Raw genomic sequence first — 18,820 nt, 5'->3', positions numbered from 1 at the left:
AATCAAAGTTTCCTTCATATGGATACCATAATCCATAGTCAATAGTACCTTTCAAATATCTGAAAATCCTCTTGGTTGCTATCAAATGTGTTTCCATCAAATTCTTTTGAAATCTAGCAACTAGACCAACTGCATGAGCTATATCTGGTCTATTGTGAACAACATAGGGAAATTTTCCAATCATTGAATTTTACTCTTTCTCATCAATAGATGTGGCCTCATCTTCTTTAGACAACTTACAACCTGTAACCATTGGTGTCCCAACTGGTTTACAGTCACTCATACCAAATGTCTTTAATACCTCCTTCACATACTTAGACTGTGTGATGAAAATACCACTCTTCATTTTCTATATTTGAAAACATGAAATTTTTTATCTCTCCAACTAGGGACATTTCAAACTCACTTTTCATTTCATTTGCAATGTCATTTCTCATCTCATCATTTCCTCCAAATATGATATCATCTACAAACACTTCACTAACCAGTATTTTAACTCCTTCAGATTTGAGATATATTTTGTTGTCTTCACTGGTTCTTTGAAAACCTATCTTCATCAGGTGTGAATGAAGCCTGTCATACCATGCTCTTGGTGCTTTCTTTAATCCATATAGTGCCTTGTGCAACTTACATTCCATGTCCTTCTTATCGGTTAAAGCATAACCATCTGGTTGCTGAATGTATACTTCTTCTTTTAGTATTCCATTAAAAAATGCAGATTTCACATCCATCTGATATACTTTGAATCCTTTGTGTGCTACAAATACAAGTAAAGTTCTGAAAACTTTTATTCTAGCCACTGGTGTAAAAGTCTCATCATAAACTTCTCCTTCTTCTTGTGCATATCCTTTGCAAACCAATCTAACTTTGTTGTGAACTACAACAACATCTTCATTCAACTTGTTCCTAAAAACCCACTTAGTACCTAACACATTTTTATTTGCCAATCAGGGTACTAGAGTTCCTCCTCCATATCTTTAACCCAATGATCATCATGAAATGCTTTCTTAGCAGTTCTAGGCTCAATAGTTGAGATCATGCTAGAATTTTCTCAGATTCTTCTTTTGGTTAGCACACCAGCATCCTTATCTCCAATAATGTGCTCAGGATTGGGATTGAGTCTCACATACCTCAGAATAACATGATCATTATCTTCAAGTTCTTCTTCATTTTCATCATCTTCTTCTAAATCTACCTGTTCCAGTTGAACTGGTACATTAGTATTTTCTTTACCAGTTTCAAGTTTCACAAGTTTTGGTTCCAAAAAAAAAATGCAAGTTTCTTCATCCTTTTTCTCTATACTAGTTTCCCCTAAGACTTCAAGATACGCATCCACTCGAACATCAACACTCTATGAATCTCTGTGTCTGATTGTTAAAACACTTGTAGGCCTTACCCTTGGTGGAATAACCAAGAAATATACCTTCATCACTTTTAACCTCAAACTTGCTAACATAGTCACCTCTCTTAATAAAAACATTCCTACCAAATATCTTGAAATAACCAACATTAGGTGATCTACCATGCCAATTCACGAGGAGTCTTGTCCTTACCTCTTTTACAAAAATCCTGTTCATTTTGTAGACAGTTGTGCTGACAGCTTCTCTCCAATTTTTTTTTGCTACACCTCCTTGTATCAACATTGTCCTAGTAGCTTCAACAATTGATCAGTTGTTTCTCTCTGCAATGCCATTTTTATGTGGTGTCCTTGTTGTAGAAAGTTTCCATTTGATACCATTCTCTTCACAATATCTAGTGAATTATTCAAAAATGAATTCTCTACCTTGATCTGTCCTCAGGCACGTTATCTTCTTTCCACTCTTCTTTTTAGCTAAGGCCTTGAATGCCTTGAACTTACCAAATGCCTCTATTTTATCCTTTAAGAAGGTGATGAACATAATCCTTTAGAAATCATCAGTGAAGATCATAAAATATATCACCTTGAATACTTTTAGTCCTTATTGGTCCCCAAAGGTTTCTATGAACCAAATCTAATAGATGCACTGCTAAAAAGGACTTGCTCTTGAAAGTTGAGGATGTCATCTTTCCCAACTGACATTCCTTACATAGAGAATTAAACGGTTTGTCCAATTGAGGCAAACTTCTCACTATCTTTGACTTACTCACTTTAACAATGTTATCAAAATTCAAATGACAAAATCTCCTATTCCAAAGCCGACCTTCATCTACTTTAGCAATTAAATAGTTGTTGACTTTAGGATTCAGGTGAAACAAGTTACCTTTAGTCTCCTTGCTGGTTGCAATCAGTTCACCTTTGCTCCCATAGATTTTGCTCATGCCATTTTTAAACTCCAATAGATATCCTTTGTGATTGAGTTGGGCAACACTCAATAGATTGTGCTTTAGACCTTCAACCCAGTATACATTATCTACACTGCTCTTTCCATTAAGAGAAATAGTTCCCTTACCTTTAACCATGTAGGGTGAGTCATTACCAAATCTTATAACTCCGCCATCAAATTCCTTGAAACTAGTCACTAGTTAGGTGATGTGAACAACCACTATCAATGATCCAATCATCATAATTATCCATTCATGAAACGAAAGTTTTCTGATCAGATGTTTCCTCTTTCATGGCTACAAACACAATGTCTTCATTAGCATCACCATAAGATTCCTCATTAGTGATGCCACCATCAACTACAATAAGAAAATCTCTTTTTCCTTTTCCCTTGTACTTCTTGAATTTGTCTTGCTTGTGCTCATTATCACCATTAGGACAGTTAGTAGCTATGTGTCCAATCTTGTTGCATGCAAAAAATTTAAAATGTAATTTACCTCTATATTTGTCGGTACCTCTAGGAAACCACTTGGCCAACAATGCTTGAATCTGAACCAAACTGTCTTCATCATCAACTTCTCTGCTAGATCTAGATTCATAACTATGACTGACATCTCTACTTTTTCTCATAGATGGGTTAGAAATAGAAACTCTAAATGCTAATTCAAGTTTCTGAATACTACCATCATAACCATTTAATTCAAAAGCAGTAAGCTTACCAATGATGGAGTGAAGGGTTACCTTAGTTTTGTCAATATATTTCAACTCTTGAATGGCTTCAAGTCAGATAGCATAGACCGGTAGCAGGGTTCTCAATACCTTACTAACTACTATGACAGCATCCATTTTACCACCAACACTCTTGATCTCACTAACTATCTATTTTATCCTCTGAACATATTATTAGATATTCTCACCTTTAACCATCTGCATGTCATCAAACTTCCCTCTTAGACTCTCTTCCTTGACAATCTTCACATGTTCATCACTACTATAAATCTCTTCAAATTTATTCCATACCTTATATGCAGTCTCTAGACCATGGACATCAACATATTCAACATCAGACAAAGAACAGATAATAGCCTCTAGTGCTTGATTGTTTTCTTATTGCTCTTTCTTCTGATTGTCAGTCAAAATCGTAGTAGGTGCAACATATTGAGTATTAACATGTTCCTAGTATTGATTTTCAAGACTCTTGATATAAATTTTTATTCTCACTCCATATCCTATAGTTCTCTCTATTAAACTTTGGGCCTTCCTTCTTCATCATGATCTACAAGATTTTTACCTCAAGCTGTTAGGCTTAGACCTTAGAGGACTTGAGATTCTCTGATACCAATTGATGGTATGATGAAAGAACAAGGATCAGGTCAACTGCTAAGAGGGGGGGTGAAGCAGTAGATAGAAAAACTGATAAAACTTCAACAATCTCAAAATCAATCTCTCAAAGTAAACATAGAACTATCAATGCAATATCTTTGTCAAGATAAAATTGTCAAGTTAAACTGGTTGACTGTTACAATAGATAACAGTAATCAACTTGTAACTTACAAACATCCAAATGATTTTACTTGTATAAGTAAAAATTTATTTCATATTGTTGTAGGTTATCATGACTAATCAAAATGGATTAAGTAGTTAAGCAAATCAACCATAATAAAACATAACCAAAAAATATTCACCACTTGACACAATATTTTTTATGTGGAAACCCAAATGGGAAAAACCACGGTGAGATGAAACTCACAAGATAACTATCTGAACTATTCTGAAGTTTTCCCTATTAGGAGCCAAGCCTGTTAAAGCTTTTACAAAAATTCCTGTTAAGAATTGGTCCTATTAGGAACCACCTAGTTAAGGGATTGACTATAATGCCTTGTTAGAAGAAATACCCTTTAAGGAGTAACCTTTGTAAAAGATTTAGAATCCAAGCTAATAGATCACCTTGATAGAGGATTTGAATAACACCAAGCTTGTTAGAGCTTACCCGGTTAGGGGATTTAACTACTGTAATTGTTCGAAAACAACAAGAGTTTGCTGATCTATTTGAATAGCACTTCACTTTCTTGTTCAGATCCTTTTCATGCTCCTATTTTCCTTTACTGAAACTATAGATACATGATCTGGTTTGACAACTACACACTCAATTCAACTTTGCCAAAATTGAAACAAAACAACTCATCGACCTTCTAAACAAATCAACTAGGTTGGTAACACAACAAAAACCTAATTCACATAGAGATTACAAAAAAGTCGATTCAATTATGACCGTTGGATTACATAAAAATCTCTACACATCATTCAATAAATCCTTAACCCTCCTTGATCACTACTTCATCAAAATTAGTAACTCGTCACATGCTTTGCATTACATGCAATATACTTGTTCATTCCCTAGACAAAAAACTATTACCTCAATGTACCAAAATCACTTTGAAACTCTCTTCATACAATTTGCATACATGTTATAATCATTACTACTCATCATCATATCATAAACCACTAAAACTAATTCACCAAACTTAATAGGTTAGGGTTTATCAAAACAATAGGTAGAGTTTACCAGTTCGACTCTCCAATACTTAGCAATACCGGTTCACTCCACAAACTTACCTACTAGTTACGGTTTCCTTTCACTATCTCTTCCTATTGGTTACAAAATAACATTACAATAATATCATTACCAGCTAATTGACATCAATGACAACATAACATATTATTAATGCAATCTTCATGCAAATGCCAACATATATGATTGTGGATACTTTTGTACAACAATTTGAGGAGGTCTCGTTGTGTTTAGAGGAGACATGTGAGTCTTTGAATATTGTTCTAGATTATTTTTCCAATAGATCTTGGAGTGATTTTTTCAGTAGTGTGGATCAGTTCACCACCTTTGGAGGGGGTAACCTTCAACATCGACATGGGGACACTTGAGCAGTTTTCAGAGATTTCATTCATGATGAGTTTTTTTCCTACCTCTTCGACTTCATGGATACACCTTTGGTTTTGTTTCTTCCTAAGGGGAGGAATGTTGTTTGACATTCGTGGAGGAGTTTCTTCATTCATGTTCGAGATTCTACCATAGGTGCAGATTCTATATTGAAGGGGGCTACCTAGCTTCTCTTCTTCTCTCATATGGGGGGGACTTTTTCCTCACATGAGTTTTTTTCCTTCTCATACTTTTATGAGAGTTCTATGTATACATTTTTCATCTCTCTTTTGTGGGAGGGTTTTCTTCCCATTGGGTTTTTCTCTCTTTCCTTGCTTTGTGAGATATTTCATTGCATTGGTTTGTGTGCATTTGTATTTGTACATGGGTACCTAACAAGGGATTGGGTTTTTCTCTCTTTCCCTTCTTTGTGAGAGATTTAAATGTATTGATTTGCATGCATTTGTAGTTTTACATGGGTACCTAACATGGCCTAGTAGCCAAGACACATCTTGTATTACTTAGTTGCATTGTAGACTTAAGTGCATTCCCCTAAGTTTCACTTAAGGGGGGGGTGTTGGTGTAATTAATTATTCATGTTGGATATTATTATATCTTACTTTCATTTACTTAGGATAATGCATTTCATAGTAGTTTGGGTATGAGACACTTGGGTGTTTGTGCCACATTGGGATTGTGTGTAGGAGAATTTCCACCTTTTGTGGTCTTATCTTTTTGTTACATTCCACATTCTGTGGGTGATCCACCGCATGTGGAATCTTATATTGTTTCTCCTACCTACCCTTTTTTCTCATTGAGCCACATGTCATGTTTGTGTGCTCACATATCCATATATCCTTGCCTATATAAGCAGGCTCATATTCATTATATGTAACATTTGATTGATTGACTGATGATCTAGTTGATCAGTATTTTCATCTTGATAGGATACAGTTTATTCCTATCAATATTTTGCCTCTCTATTTCGCACTTTTTATTGAGCTCTTGATCTTGGAAAAATCTCACAAAGTGCCACCAATATCTCCAACTTTATAAGAGAAAAAGGAAAGAAACTCTGTAGCAAGGGGAGAGAATCTAACATACCACCAAACTCTATAAATTGGGCATCCAAAAACAAAATAGAAGGCACTCAAATCTGAGAACAAAATCCCCCAATATTATCACCTCAATGGGGACAAAGGGAGGGATAAAAACCATAAAAACAACATCATAACCTTTCCATCCACAAGAATGAGCACCAATAGCCTCCCACTAGCTCTTGCCAACAAAAACCATAGTCTCTGTCTCCACCTCAATAGAAGAGAAGGTATCTCAAATACCCACCACTTCGACCTCAATAAAATACGAGCGCACCTCAATGGGAAAATCTAGAAATAACCCAGAGAACTAAGATAAAAGTGACAAGACCAGGAAGAAAGAGGCAGATAGGATAGAAACAAAAATAGGGCAAAAGACCCTTGTAGCCTTGCAGCCCAAACCCAATGTGGAAGGAGACCCATCAAAGAAAAAACTAGAGGGGGAGAAAATCTTTGGCTGCAAAGATAGATCCTCTTGGATCCCAAACACCCATAATGATAGATGCCATCAAAGCCTCCCCAAACCTAGCAAAGAAGACCTAAACAATAGCCGCAGAGATGCCAACACCGCCCCTCCTATTAAGTACATGAGCAGAAACGATGAGGGAAAGAGATGAAGAAAAATATGATTCTTCATCCATAAAATCCCCTTCAACACTACTATAACCATCTCTAACCAAACTAACCACAACAGAAGAATGGCAATAATAAAACAACACACCCCACAACTAGATACATAGGTAGAATAGGATGCATCCAACCCCAACATCATCATCCACATCTTCCTCCTTGCCATCAAACTCCCCAAAAACCCTACCACTCACTCCTACCTTTTCTCCCTCCATTCAAACCCAATGATGTAATGAGTGGTGTTCACCTGAGTCTAGTGTTGGTGCTTCTTCCCTTGGAAATTCATCTAGTAGCTTTGGGTTAGGAGGAGTTTTAAAGACAAATATATTTTCCCCTTCTATTCATGAAAGAGATACATGTGGTGGCTTGTTTTTTTATTGTTGGTAATAGCTTTGGTGGATTGCATATGCTGAAGTATGAAGTTTAGTTGACATCAATATGATAAGAAAATAGTAAATTGGTGGCAAAATCCTAGGCACATCAAATAAGATAAATATCAAATCATTTGATCATTTTTGCATCATGCGTTGAATAATTTGAAGAGTAGAGTAGTTTGCATAAAAGGTATTTTTCACAGTATTTTCTCTATATATTCTAATAAACTAGTAATAGGTGAATTCGTTGGACACAATGGATCACTAAGAGGGGGTGAATCAGTGATTTAAATAGGTTTTACTTAATCAAAGCTATATCGGTTCAGTGTGAGATACACAAGATGCAAATTGATTACCAAAGAAATACAAACAATGTGTTTAGGAGAAATAACTAAAGGGTTAATACATCACACACATCAATATGAAACACATAACACCAAATGTACAAGGAAAACCCAATGTGGGAAAAACCTTGGTGAGAATAGCTATTGGAGATCTTCTACTCCAATCCAGCCTCACAATGAAAAGATTTAATTACAAATTTTAGGCCACCAACCAAAGGAGCACCAACCCCTAATTTATGAGCACCAACTCAAAGGAGCACTAACCCCTACACAATTTATAGGCTACAACCTAAAGGAGTTACAATCCCTACACTAAGAACCTACTCAGTGAAAATAATATGAAAACTCAGATATACAAATGAGATCCTTGTTGCAAATGAAGTTTTGCAACCCTTCAAAGCTTTGCACTACTGGTTTGTAGCTTACTAGTTTTTATCAGCTCAATACACATTGCAACTTAGCCTTTCTGCTGGTTCTAACTCTTCTTAGTCTTCTCTCCCTCTATTCTTCTGAATTCAAATCACACTTGGTTACTCTCTATCAGATATCGCTTCCTTCATTTTTTCACCTCTGCATTCTATGCTCACTCTACCAGTTTGTTCCTTACACTAGTTTACTCTGCTTCTCCTCATTGGTACAGTCTTCACTCATAAACACTTTAAGTGTTTATCTCTTCGGCTCTTAGACAACAACTTCACACTCTCATTTACTCTTCAATAGGAACACTATCTATCTTAGGTTGCCACACTTAAACTAAAGATTTCTTGCCAAAAACCAATTCAAACAGAAGGTGGCTATGGTTTCCTTCTCTCGACCAAATCTGCATCCAATCTGATCCAATCCACCTTGGATCGCACACCTACATTGGGGGAATAAGCCATCATGCTTTTCCATCTGTCCAAAGTATGTTTTCCAAAAATAGAAAACCTGACCATGATTTTTGGCTTTGAAATTTGTCAACTCATTTATGATCCAACTATTTCCTTCTTGAGGTCCTCTTACAATCTAATTTCCTTGCTTCGATCCAGGTGCCAACAATGAGCTAATATTTCTATGTTGTTCATTCTTCCTTGAGCCGCATCAATCTGTTATCGACCTGTGATTTGTGGTTGTTTCATTAATGTTGACTAACTTCTCCAGGAACCATGTCAATGGAAACTTCGCTGACCTTTGAATGTTTACCACCTTAGCTCCATGTGGCATCACACCAGCATACACAACTCACCGACAAAAGGTTAGTTTAAAATTGAACATTCAACAAACTCATACCGGCACAAGCCCTTACTAGTGAAACCTTCTATTGCTGCTAATCGGTAGTATACACTACACCAGTAGCTCAACTTCACCTCTGGTGGTTTGTGATCTCTTTGTCACTCTGCCTCTTTATCACAAAAAAAACAACCAACCTTTATACCGGTTACAACTTTTCATGCCAACACACAACTGCATATCACCTCTTATCAGTGATGTAACTAATGGTCTTAATACCTACTTGTCATCCACCATATCTGTTGACAAGCCTTCATGTTAATCTTCATTATGCCATTTCAATATTCTTCATATTGGTTATGTGATATCTCTACCAGTAGCTTGCAATACTAGTTGACATCAATGACAGCTCAATGCCAACAAAATATAGTTGTTAGAATGTTCATAAAATTGAGATAGTGCAATTAGAGGAATATAATCATGAGAAAATCATAAATTTGGGAAATTATTTGTTGAGTGAAGGATTGCAAGAAATCAAAGATTTAGAGCATAAGGGTTTGGATGTTTGTAGTGAATTTTCATGGTTTGTAGATGAGGAGATGATTGAATTTCTTTTGAACTATGTCAAGGATGATCATATGGTGTCGGAAAATCCTTATCAAATTTTGAAGGAAGCACTACTTGTAGTTTTTGGTTTGTGTGATAATGAACCCATTCTGATGAAGAAATCAATCAAGAACAAATAAGTTGAAACCCTAACTAGCATCATAGGCGATCAAGGGGCATTAATAATTGATTCTATAATCAATCTTGTTATGAGGTATGTTGCATATGGAATTTCTTACAAAATCTATTTTAGAAACAAAGAAGGATCCACTTTTGCAATTGTAGTGTACATTTCTCATCAAATGATAAAATAAGGAAAAAAATTATTTGTGTGAGTTGTTGTGAACACAATTTGTAGAAATATTAAAAGGAAAAAAAATCAGGGATATTCATTTTAGTTTGGCACTTTGAATGTATGCTTAATGTTTTATTTCACAAGATATTTACCCTTGAAGGGGAATATAGTATGGAAATCAAATGTCTTTATTGGAAATAAAATCTATAGATATTTAGCATGTTTGGTTGATAGAGGTCAGGCATGCAAGAATCACTTCATAAACCTTAAGAAGAAGCTATTTTCTGGTTTAGTTCTTAGCATTATCAGTGCTCCTGAGGAGGGTACCTCCTCCAATAGTAGAAGTTTTAAAATAAGAATTGTTGTAACCTCTTAAAAATTGATGAAGAAGTTTCAATGTAAAGAAGAATAAATTATTTCCCTAGATGATCTAGAACCTCCTACCATGGCTAAGGGAAAGTTATCTTTGGTTAAAGATAGTTAAGAGGAAGATGATCCATCTAGTGTTGAGAACATTTTGAGTATGCTTAAGGAAGATGATGGAATGAAGAAGATTGAATATTTGTGTCTTGAGTGGTCCTCTTATGATCAGGATCAAATTGAAGAAGTTCTAGTTGACTACTTGGTTCAAAACATTGTTGATCTTAGTAATCTTTTAGGCATCTTGTCAAATGTTCTATGTGAAGTGCCTAAAGATATATTGAAGCAACCTCTTGAGGAACTTGTTGCAAAAGATAAAGTTCAAGATGACATGGAAGAAACGTGTGTATATTCTCAAAAGAGATTATCAAAAGACATTAAAGATATGAGAGACTATGCTACAAAAGTTGGTAGAGTGTACAAATATTGTCTCTTGTGGCCAACATATATTGAAAATTTTAAGGCTAAGATTGACTCTATTGAATTGAAGTTGAATTTCATGCATAAATCATTTGATATTTTCAATGATGCAGATAGTGAATAATGGAAGAAAATTAATTCTCTATAGTCCGAGCTTATATTTTATTAGAGAAAGAAAGATGTGGTGAATGTTTTCTTTAAGGTAAAAGAAATGGTTGAGATTAGGTTAGAACATATTTTTGGTCTCATTATTGAAGCTAAGAAGTGTGTGCATAACCCTTATGTTCTTACTTCCTTATTTGAAGCAATTGATGAAATAATTAAGAATAAAAGTTTGAGTTTAATTCTCCATTTAGCAATAAACTCTTGGAAGACTTCCCTTCTAGAATTGAAGGAGAAGTATACGGGAATTTTTCAGAAGTATAAGTGAAGCATTCTTTCTTTTGCAGTGCAAATTTTCTTTTGGTAACCATTTTTTGTTACCCTTATTTTCCTTGATTTCAAAGGGGGAAAAATATTGACTTTTGGGGATATTGTTAATATTGAGTTTTGAATTTTGGAATCTTGGAGAAATAAGGAAGTATTATCTTAGCAGGAGTTATGGAAGGTTTTTTATTTAAATATTTTTCCATCAATGACAAAGAGGGACATTGTTAGAAATAATTGTCTTAGTTGTCATTGTTGTCAAACTCATTGATCTAGATTGGTCTAGATATATTGTAGAACAGTGGAAGATAGGTATGAATGTATGTATGTATGTATGTATGTATGTATGTATGTATGTATGTATGTATGATGTAGATGGAATATCCTAGTTATTGTTAATGTTTTGCAGACATGTTGGTTTCTCCATAAATATGTACTGTGAGTATAAGGATATATTTATCTTAACATGAGAGATTTGGAGTTGATTATGGAAATTAGTTTCATGCTCTAGTCATTCATGCAGTCTGATAGTATGCAGTTGACTTATTTTAGAGGTCCATTCCTCCAAAATTGTGTCTTGATGAAAATACGGTAGTGCATTTTGGTTATGCTTTGAGATTGTTGTATTTTTTGTGTTGATTCTCTAGAAGTCACACTCTGGATATTGTGCTCCAAAAATGTATTTAGTTATGCATTGTTGACTAGCTTTTAGTGCTTTAGTTTCCTCCGATTTCTTGAATTTCGATGATAGCCTTTTGATGATTCATTGTCCATATCTTTAACCTCATAATGTTGAGTTGGATCATGTTCTTTATGCTCCAGTAGTGTGTTATTGTGCAAATTCAAGGATATTCTCTTTCCTAGTCAAGATAACCTTGAAATATTATGTTTTACTCTGGTGATTGTAGTATGTAATTTGATCATTGAAATATCTTTTTAAAAAATGTTATTGAGGATAACTTGTTGTATATTATTATTGTTATACACACACACACACACACACACACACACACACACACACACACACACACACACACACACACACACACACACACATATGATGTATGAGACAAATGAATTGTAATACAATAATTGAAGAGAAAGGGGGTAAAGAATAATGCGGAGAAGTTGATGTTGAATGAGTAAAAGAGGACAAATCTAGTTCAATAATATCTTGGTCCAAGCAAATAGTGAAGATATTTATAGAGTCTCTTAATCAGATCTACTACCAATAATTGGCATGTTGACTAAACTGAATATGAATTGATCCCATGTATATGTAGATGCAATTTTCTTAGTTCATTTCTTTATTTTCTGGTAATGAACCTATTTGACAGTGATCCGTTGTAATATGGGAACTTGGTGTATTTTGTAATCCCATATAACTAGTTATATTATCTTGTGAGTTAACCCTCTCAATGGTTTTTCTCATTTGGGTTTTCCATGCATAAAAATTTGGTGTCTCTCTTATTGTTGTGTATGTTGTGTATTTTTCTTCTATTGCTTATTTCATTTCAAACTAAGGATATCTAAGGTCAAGATAAGTTTCAAATTATCTATGCAATTTTTTTTTGAGAATATTGATTCACCCCCCCTCTCAGTATTCTGATTTCTTCAACATAATCAAGTAGAGCACAAAGTAAATGAATGGAGAAATTAGATAAAGAATTATTTTTTCAATGGAAATTGTCATTGTTGCAAAAAGTTTTTGCACAAGGATAGCGAATGTCAAAGAAGAATGAATATAAATAAATATGTCAAATCTTTCAATAGATATTGCTATGTTTGTAATGGATATGGGCACAAAAATGTTGAATGTGGGATGAAAAAGAAATTTAGAAGAAATGAGAAAGGGAACATGATGCAAAATGGTTTGTTATGCTATAATGGTAATATTGTTGGCCATATTGAAATTTTTTGTAAAATTAGTAAAGGAAAGACCACTGGTCTAGAGAGTGTTGTGGATTCTAAAGGAAATGGAAAATTGTTTTGGTTGAAGAAATTTGAAGAGAAGATGGAAGGAAATGTTAAAGGTAGTTCAACATCTGCTATGGATGTAGTTCCCTCTTTTTGTAATTGACTTAGATAGGTGGGTCTGAGGGGGATCCTTGATATAAAATCTTTCAACCCCTCTTGGTTTGATGTTAGGTTTCCTCACAATATGGTATATGTATGTGATGATTTTTTGAAGGTTTTAAGCATATATTGTGATCTGGATGTGATTTTTGATGGTTTGACAAATAGTGTATTAGACTATTTGAAAACCTAACTCGTGAGTATTGATTTTTGTGATTACAATCATTTGTGCATATACAATTTGAGAAACTAAGAAGAGTGAAGGATTGAATTCAAGAAAAAGTGTGAGAAAGGATTGTAGAGTTGTGATTTGATAGGATGGCAAAAATTGTAATGATAAACCTAGAGCTAAATAGGACTTGAAACTCTTCATTTTGATAGATGTAGATTTGTTTGGAGCATTTTTTGGTTTCAATGATCATGTTATTCACAAAGGAAAAATATTAGTAAATTAATGTTAATATAGATGGATACGATCATGAGAAGATTAGGTCTTTCAAGGATAATTATTTGACTAATAGTTCGCAAAGGTTAAAGAGTGAATTTGGCAACCTAGGGCACAAGGGTTTAGACACTTAAATTTTTTTTGTAATGATTGATGATGGATGAGTTATAAGAATTGTTTTTACCAAAATTCATAGTGATTATATCTATCTTGACAAAAGTAGTTTGACTTCAAAGGAGCTACTACAAATTATTTTAGGTTTGTGCATGAGTGGAGAAATGCTAGCACTGAAATCTATAAAGAATGTTGAAGTGAATCATTTGACCAAGCTAATCTAAAATGTAAGAGCATTAAAGATTGATATTGTTAGGGATGTGTACATTAGGTAGACGATAATGAGGATATCTCATAAGGTTTATTACAAGAATAGAGAAGGTTCTTGGGCATGAATTGGTGTGCATGTGGCTTATCGGATGGTTAAGGAGAATACAAAATATGACCTATTTGAGATTCTATGGTGACAGTTGTTTCAAAATATCATAATGTAAAAGAGTGAGATGTATTGATTTTGGTATGGTTCTTTGTTGTTTGTTTAGCTTTCTATTTTCTAAATGTGTTGCTTGGTGTTGAGAATGTTGCATGAAGAAGCAACATGACAACTGGGTCACAAAATAAAAGTTATTTAGATGGAGTGGATGCAAATTTGAAATTATATAGAAATTTATTTTAGAATCTCAAAAGATATTTTATTTTCAGGAATTAGATTCCCCATAAGGTTATAGATTGGGATAAGAATGACATTGTAGTTTTAGTGGACAAAAAAAACTAGTTTTTTGTAGTTGTGGTTCAAAGAGTTTCCTGGGGAACTTTGTTACCCTATGAAGTGTCTAAATATGAATGCATGAGCTTAGCAAAAAAAAAATTAAAAATACTAAATCATCTGAATGTAGATTAGTTTCAAGCAAAAGAAGAGATTGTGAGAAGATATAAAGTGATAAGTCTAAGAAAAGAACTAAGAAATCAAGGAAGCTATCTATAGAGGCTTTCATCTCTATCTCTAAAATTTACAAGAGATGAGTAAGGGTTTTAGGGAAGGACACTAAGCCAGTAAATATTGATAATGATGATGTTGAAGAGGAGATGAAGGTAGAATACAAAAAAATTTAGAGTGGGGAAGTAAAAAAGGAGCAGAGAGATCCTGATGAAGTAACCAATGATGATGAACTTATAGAAGAAAAGGACCTTGAAATGATCAAGAAGCTTGGTGGAGTGTAGAATATTAGTAATTAATGTTACAATTATGTTTCTTATGAGAAATATGTTATTAAAAAAGAATTTATGAAGTATTTGGTTCAGAATGATTTGGTTGCTACTAATGTTGTTGACCTTCTTCTAGAGGACCTTGTGCAGATACTTTTAGAAAGAATAGCTAAAGGAGATGACAGTGGTGCTATGGAAGGATTTACTAAAAAAAATATGTGAGAAAGGACGATAGTAAAGTGTAATAAATAACATCAAGTGTTAATTCTTAATTTAATGAATTTTAGGAAATCAATGGAGGTTTCTCAAGTTTTTTATAAATTCTATTTAAGGTGAGTCGTTTCCACATTAAAGTTCAAGGATGAGATTGAATGAAATGAGTCCTAGTTAGTAAAAATGATTAATAATTATAAATTCTCTATAGGTGTTTATGATAAAGAAACTAATAAGTCTTGAGAATTGCATAATCAATTAGCTTTGAGAAGGAGACAAAGAGATCACTACATGAGGATGTTTGGTGACATGTGAGCTGACATGGAGCTAAAAATTTATTCCTACTCAAGACTATTGATGAATGTAGAAAATGATGCTAAAAACATAGACTCTTTTGATGATGTGTTGAATAAGTGTATTGAATTTTATTGTCAGAGCAATATTCTTGTTGTTGCTACTCATTCCTAGAAAGCATCAGTAATTAGGTGGAAAAAAAAGTTTAAAGTCAATGATTTTTCATGTTTCTTTTGTTTTGACTTTGTCTTTTATGGAAAAGAGGGAGAAGAATGCTTAAAAAGAAAATTATATCTATTTTATATCTATGTTGGGAGGAGAATACTAAAATATAAAAGAGTGTTACAAGTAAGTGCAAGAAGCTATGTCCACTTAGTGTGGAAGTTTTACACTTACAAAAAAAAGGCAAATCGCACGAAGCACATGAGAAATGAAATGGGATCCTGTTATAGTTTAGGGTCCCCAGTCAAAATTTGGAACGAGATCCCATTTCATGTCGGGATCCCAAGCCTAAATCTAAGAAACAGTATCCCATTTTTTTTTTATGTATTAAAAATAAGCTATATATATACATGAAATATAACATTTAAGTATAAGTCACATTTCCCTTTATCTTATACTTTAAATTATATTTCATGTATATATTGGCAGGATGTTTGAGAGTGGTTTCAGATCTCTAGGAGTTATAATGCAAATTCTAGATTTTAGGAGATCTTATAAATTTTCAAACAGTCAAATTTTAGTAATCAGCAGTTCAACATTTTCTAACTCTCTTTATCTCAATCTCTTTATCTTCCTTGATATATAGACTCATATCTCTTCATATCTATATTTGCAAGATATTTGAAAGTAGTTTCAAATCTCTAGGAGTTATAATGCAAATTCTAGATTTTAGAAGATCTTATAAATTTTTCAAACAGTTAAATTTCATTAATCAATGGGCTCCTATCAACATTTGCTTGTTCTCTTTATCTCCCTTGAGCTCTAGACTCATCTCTCTGCATAGCACTCTTCCTCTATCCCCTCTCTACCTCTATATCTATTTTCTCTCTCTATCCCAAAATCTAGACCTATCTCTCTATCTCTCTCTCACATCCCTAACTCTCTACTATTTGTCTCCTCTCTCTAGATACACACCTCCCCTCACTCCCTACCTACCTCTATTTCTATAAATATATAATTTTCTCCCTCTCTCTAGGTATCTTTCTCACCCTCCCTTCTAACTTATATTTCTCTACATATATCTCTCTCCCACTCTCTCTCTCTCTCTCTCTCTCTCTCTCTCTCTCTCTCTCTCTCTCTCTCTCTCTCTCTCTCTCTCTCTCTCTCTCTCTCTCTATACCTCTCCACCCCTCCCTCCCTACCTCTCTACTTTCATCTCCCCTCTATCTCCTCTCTACCTCTCTATCTCACTCTCTCATTCATGTCCCAAAATACAAACCTATCTCTACCTCTCTCTCACATCCTTAACTCTTTACTCTCTATCTCATCTATCTCTACACATCCCCTCACTCCCTACCTACCTCTATATCTTTATATATACCTATCTATCTATTTCTATATACCTTTGTCTCCCTCCCTACCAACATATCTCTCTCTCTCTCTCTCTCTCTCTCTCTCTCTCTCTCTCTCTCTCTCTCCACCCCTCCCTCATTCCCTCTCTACTTTTATCTCCCTTATATCCCCTCTCTACCTCTCTATCTCACTCTAGAGAAAGGTAGAGATATAGGTGGGGATGGAGAGACATGTAGGTTGAGAAAAAGGTAATAGAGAGAGAGTCAGGAGAAGTGAGATTGATAGAAGTAATAAGAGAAGGTTTGAGAGATAGAAGAAAAGATAGAAATGGAGGTCTTTCAAGGAGGGACATATATAGAGAGAAAGAGAGAGAGGAAGAAGGGATATAGTCAAAAATTGAGAGGGGTAAAATAGATAGAGAGAGGTGGAGATAGAAAGAGAGAGATAGAGATAGGTGATATATACAAAAGCTGAGGGAAGACCTGGAGTGAGGGAGAGAAGGGTAGGTATTTAAATAAAGGTCAGGTAGATAGATATAAGTAGCTATAGAGAGAATATGGAGGTGGAAGGAGGGAGGGAGAGAGATGATGGGAGAGAGGGAGAGGTGAGATAAATAGTAGAATGGAGGGAAGTAGGTAGAAAATTAGGGGACATAAAAGTAGATAGGGATGGAAAGAGAGGTAGGTAGAGAGAGGGAGAGGGAAGATCAAAATACTAGGAGGGAAGATAGATACCCATATCTAGAGAGAATCAATAAATGCATAAAGGGAGAGGGGAGATAGATAGTATATATAGATGGGTACTTGATAGAGAGGTGGAGTAAATAACACCTCTCCTTCCCTCCCTCTCTTTGAATACCTCTCCTTCTCTCCCTCACTCCAGCTCTCCCTGCCACTTTTGTGTTAGGATTCCCAAAGATACTGAGGGGGGGGGGTGAATCAGTATCTTACCAGTTAGTGAATTTACTTGATTTAAAACATGTAAAGCATATCAATACAGTGTACCGGTAAAACAAAAATAATGCAATAAACAAGAACAACAACATCCACATAAAAAGCACACCATAACATAGTAGTTTAATGAGGAAACCCGATGTGGGAAAAACCTTGGTGGGATTTGTGACCCACAATATTCTCTTACTGGCCAATAAGTGAATATTACTCTTACAATAGGGGCCTGCACATGCAAGAAGACCAAGTGCCTAGAGCTCACTGCTCAATTACAAAATGGGAAGTCACACTGACTTACAAAATGGATTATGCAAATCCAATGTCTTGTATTGCTTCAAATTAGCATCTGCTATGCTAGATCCAGTATCAGTTTTAGCTCTTCTACATATATAAACCCTTAACCTATAATTCGCATAATAGGTTAGCCTTATTTCACCTATCTTCTTACTACAAAATGTTCTACAATGATCTCATACATATATGAGTCATGTTACAACTTGCCATGTCAGCTTACAATGATTTTATAATTAATTACAAAATATATTATAAACAAAATTCTTGTAGGCCTGGGTGCCGGTATTCTTCCTTTTATTGTCGGTGTTCTATGTGCCGGTGTAGAGTCTGTTGTTCCTGGTGCTGGTATATTGTCCTACCGGTATCATATGATTGCAAGGTTTCCATCAATGACAAAACCTTCAATCACCTACAATTTCTCATTAGAGTGTGCATTTGCCAACAATCTCCCCCTTTGGCATTGATGGAAACACTCATGAGAAAAATCCAAAAAGTGTCATCCAAAAATGAGTCTGCCAGAATTGTCTTACCAAAAATATGTTACCAAAAAAAAAATGTGCTCCCCCTGAGCTGATGAGCCATTTGCTGATTATTTTTCTCATTACCACTACTCCCTATTTGGCATCAATGACAAAGTTTGTCAAAGTGTCAACTGAGTGTGGTTTCCAGCTTCATCCCTGTAAGTGGTTGGTTACAATCTAAAAAAGGTCTGCCA

At 34.7% G+C, this 18,820-nt stretch overlaps 1 protein-coding gene across 1 annotated transcript in view; it reads left to right on the top strand.

Annotated features, from left to right (window-relative positions):
- LOC131068396 (immune-associated nucleotide-binding protein 11-like) overlaps nucleotides 1-13,333 on the top strand; it is a 91,496-nt gene extending 78,163 nt beyond the window's left edge. Inside the window, exon 3 of the transcript XR_009112005.1 lies at nucleotides 13,058-13,333. The gene's annotated coding sequence lies outside the window, so the exon portion shown is untranslated. The remainder of the gene's footprint in view (nucleotides 1-13,057) is intronic.
- Nucleotides 13,334-18,820: the final 5,487 nt, after the last annotated feature.

This window comes from Cryptomeria japonica, chromosome 3 (genome assembly GCF_030272615.1).
Source record: "Cryptomeria japonica chromosome 3, Sugi_1.0, whole genome shotgun sequence".
Classification (NCBI taxonomy): domain Eukaryota; kingdom Viridiplantae; phylum Streptophyta; class Pinopsida; order Cupressales; family Cupressaceae; genus Cryptomeria; species Cryptomeria japonica.
This window is presented reverse-complemented; position numbering and strand designations above follow the sequence as displayed.